Below are 4,733 nucleotides of genomic sequence, written 5' to 3' on the forward strand. Positions count from 1 at the left end.
GCTTTTCTCTGAATGCCATTTGCTTGAATATCATTATCCATCCTTTCACTCTGAGTCTATCTTTGTCTTTGGAACTGAGATGTGTCTCCTGGAGGCAGTATATGGTTGACTTTTGTTTTTTGATCCAATGTGCAATTCTGTGCCTTTTTATTGGTGAGTTCAGTCCATTTACATTTAGGGTGATTATTGAAATATGAGGTCTTCTTACAGCCATTTTGTCTTTTGCTTTCTGGTAGCTCGGCGTTTCCATTGCTTCCTAATCCTTGTGTTTCTTTTTTCTGTATTTTGGTAGGGTTTTGTGGGTTTTCTCTCTGGTCCTTCTTGTTTTATGTTAAATACTTCAGTTCTGAAGTATCTTTGGCGTGTGGTTACTATTACAAATAGTTATATATACAGTCATCAATTTTCTTCTGCGTGTGCCTTACTTCCATTCCCCTTTGTGAATATGGATAGTTATATATATACAGTCATCAATTTTCTTCTGCGTGTGCCTTACCTCCATTCCCCTTTGTGAATATGGATCTTTGAATCTTCCCCTTTCTGGTGATTGTTGTCTCAATTTGTCCCTAAGTATACTGAACGTTCATTACTGTCTTGCTATAGCAAATCTCTTCTTATTGTTTAAGTTTCTAATGCCCTGTTCCTAGTAAGGGTTGCACTCCTCTGCTTTTATCAGCATGCTAGTCATCTTATTCCTAATTATGTTTTTTTTTTTGTTTCATTTTATTCAGGTGAGCTGACCCCTTTCAGTATTTCCTATAGTGCAGGCCTTGTAGTGGAGAATTCCTTCAATTTTTATATGTCTGAAAAAGTCTTTATTTCTCCTTCATATCTAAAGGAGAGCTTTGCTGGGTACATTATTCTTGGCTGGTAGTTCCTTTCATTTAATAGTTTGAATATTTGATTCCACTCATTTCTGGCTTGTAAGTTTGTGCTAAGTCCAACAATAATCTAATGGGTTTTGCTTTATAGGTTACCGTCTTCTTTTCCCTGGCTGCCCTGAGAATCTTTTCTTTGTCATTGAGTGCTGATAATTTTCATACAATGTGTCTTTGTGAAGGCCTTTTTCAGTTGAGATAATTGGATGTTCTATTGACTTTTTGAATTCCAAACTCCAACTCATTCCTTAGATTTGGGAAATTCTCATCAACTATTTGTCTGAAAATGCTTTCTAGTCCCTGCTCCTTTTCCCCCCTTCGAGAATTCCCATTATTTTTATGTTTCCTCTCCTGATGGTATCAGCTAGTTCTTGTATTTCTCTTTCATTATTTGTCATTCTTCGGTTCTTCTCCTCTTCTTTTTGATTTATTTCTAGTTTTCTGTCTTTGAGATCACTGATCCTTTCCTCCATTTGGTCAACTCTATTTCCCAAGCTTGTTATTTTATTTTTCAACTCTTGTAGTGTGTTCTTTATTTCCAGAAGGTCTATTTAGTTCTTTATGAGGGTTTCAATCTCCTTGCTAAAGAACAATTCTGCTGATCTAGTTGTTTTTTCAATTCCTGAAATTGTTGATATGATTTGTTTTGGATCTCATTGAGTTTTTTCAGAAGTACCATCCTGAATTCTCTGTCATTTAAGTTGCATATTTCTGTATCCGTAAGCTTATTTTTTGGAGATTTTTCTCTTTCTTTTTGAGATGCCTTGTCACCTTGGTTGTTCATGGTGTTTAATGAACTATTTCTCTGCCTGGGCATTAATAGAAATGTGTTCTGCTTTTTCTTTTTTCAGAAAGAAGATTTATTAAAGCCTGTTGCAAATAAGGTGGGGTTTTTTTCGGTTTTTCAGTAGGCGACATCTAAGCCTCTTGGATTCTGCTTTATATAAAGCTGAATAATGTCTTTTTTCCCCCCTTTATAGATGTTTAATCATGCTGGCTACCTTCAGTCTCAGTTCCTGTCAGTGTTAGCGACAGTTTCGATAGCATTTGCTCAGATTCCCCTGGGACTCCTCGGTGATCGGTCTCAGTGGGTATGGGGCGAGAGGCCCTGTGGGTTGAGGGATGGGGGTTGTGGCTCAGCCATGGTTTTGCAACCATGGCTTCTAAAAATGAACTGTTGTTTCTCTGTTGTCTCCGCTTCTCTGCCATCCTCGTTTCTCTGACTCCTGCCCTGATGACTGGGCACTGCCACTGGCCACATGGAACTCACAGCACTCCCAGGCAGGGCTGTTCAGGGAAGTCGCAGCACTTTCTCCCTTCCGCCTCCTCCTACACGGAGCTCCAGCTGTGAGAGGCAGCTTCTTTGTTTCTCCTAGTCCATGCCCAACACCAGGGGTTCAGTGCAGATCCCACGCTCATACATGCTGGTGTGCAGTTCGGGTGTTTTTTTGTTGAGTTTTAGATATTCAGCTTACTGTTGTTTCAAGAGGAGAGATCTGGGGATGTCTCTCACTCCTCCATGTTTAATCCAATATGCTTTTTGATATTTAATGTGAGTTTCTTGTAGACAACACAGAGTTGGGTCTTGTGTTTTGATCCAGTCTGACAATCTTTCTTTTGATTAGTGTGTTTAGACCTTTGATACTTAAAGTGTTTATTGATAAGTTGGATTAACAACTACCATATTTGTTACTATTTTCTACTTATTGCTTTTTCTGTTTCTATTTTTTCTTCCACTCTTTTTCTGACTTTTGTGGTTTAATTTTTTTTAATTTTCCAATTACAGTTGACATACAATATTATATCAGTTTCACGTGTACAACATAGTGATTAGACATTCGTATAACTTATGTAGTGATCGCCATGATAAGTTTTAATACCCATCTGACACCATGTATAGGCCTTTTGTGGTTTCAACTGAGCATTTTATATGATTCCATCTTCTCTCTTTTCATAGCATAGCAATCACAGTATTTTTTAAACTTTTCTTAGTAGTTGTCCTATAGTTTGCAATATACATTTCCTACTAATCCAAGTCCACTTTCAAATAACACTATACCACTTCCCAAGTAGTGCAAATACCTTATCATAACAAAGTAGTCTTATTGCCCATTTTCTATCCCTTGTATCATTGTCATCCATCTCACTTATATATAGATGTAATCATCAAATACATTGTTGCTATTTTTTGAATTAGCTGTTATCCGTTATGTCAATTAAGAATAGGAAAAATGTTATTTTACTTTTATTTATTCCTTCTTCAGTGTTCTTCCTTTCTTTATATAGCTTTGAGTTTCTGGCCTATTTGATTTTTCTTCTCTCTAAGGAACTGCTTTTTACTTTTTTTTATAAGGCAGGTAGTTTGGTAACAAACTCCTTCAATTTTTGTTTGTCTTAGAAAGTCTTCAATTTCTCCTTTACATTTGAAGGATAATTTTGCAGGATACAGAATTTTAAGTTGCCAGTGGATTTCTCTCAACATTTAATTTAATTTCACTCTTTTCTTGCTTGTGTAGTTTCTGAGAAGCAGTATGTAATTCTTATCTTTGCTCCTCTATAAGTAAGATGATTTTTCCTTCTATTATCTTTCAAGATTTTTTCTTTATTTTGGATTTTCTACAGTTTAAATGTGACATGCCTAGGTGTGGTTTGGGGAGGGCGTTCATCCTTCTTGGTATTCTTCGAACTTCCTGGATCCGTAGGTCGGTATCCAACATTAATTTGGGAAAAATTCTTAGTCATTATTGCTTCAAGAATTTCTTCTGTTCCTTTCTTTATTCTCTGTCTGGTATTTCCATTATGCGTATGTTACACCTTTTGTAGTTGTACCACACAGTTCTTGGATATTCTGTTTCATTTTTCTCAGTTTTTTTTTTTTTTTTTAATCTTTGCTTTTCAGTTTGGGAAGTTTCTATTGCCATCGCCTCAAATTCAGAGACTCTCCTTAGCCATGACAGATCTACCAACAATCCTATTGAAGGCATTCTTCATCTCCATTTTTATTCCTTCTTTGAATTTCCATCCCTCTGCTTATATTTCTCATCTGTTCTTGAATATTGAATACTTTTTCTTAGAGCCCTTAACATTTTAATAGTAGTTTTTTTCAATTTTAATCTGATAATTCCAACATCCCTGCCACATCTGAATCTGATTCTGATATTTGCTATGTCTCTTCGAACTGTGTTTCTGCCTATTAGCATGTCTTGTAATATTTTGTTGCACATTGAATATGATGTACTGGGTAAAAGAAATACGGTATTGGTCCACATAGAGATTTTCACTTGTAGACTTCTCCCTCAGTAAGGTGTGATTCTCTGTACCTCCCTATTGTCTCTAATTTTGGGGACAGCTATTTGCTCTATGACCTCGATTCTTTGATAAATATAAGAAGAGTTGTTGGTTTTTAGTTTATTCCATTTTTTACTTGTTAGTAGGGCAGAGTAACTATTTTCAAGCTCCTTATATGTTGGACCATAAACTAGAAGTCTGAAACCCTTAGCCCATTTCTTTTTTTTCACCAAATATTCCATTGTTTGGATGCACCACAGTTTACCTGTTCACTTATTAAAGAACATCTTGGTTCCTTCCAGGTTTTGGCAATTATTAATATAGCTGTTATAAACATTTCTGTGCAGGTTTTTGTGTGAACAGAAGTTTTCAAATCAGTTGGGTGAATATCTTACAGAGTGATTGCTGGATCATATGGTAAGACTATATTAAGCTTTGTAAGAAGCTGCAAAACTAGGTCCCAAAATTGCTGTATCATTTTTCTTCTCACAAGCAATGTGTTAGTTTCTGTTGCTTCATATCCTTGCCATCATTTAATATTGTCAGTTTTTTTAAAAAAATTGTTAG

The sequence above is a fragment of the Pteropus vampyrus genome, unplaced genomic scaffold, assembly GCF_000151845.1.
Source record: "Pteropus vampyrus isolate Shadow unplaced genomic scaffold, Pvam_2.0 Scaffold463, whole genome shotgun sequence".
NCBI classification, from domain to species: domain Eukaryota; kingdom Metazoa; phylum Chordata; class Mammalia; order Chiroptera; family Pteropodidae; genus Pteropus; species Pteropus vampyrus.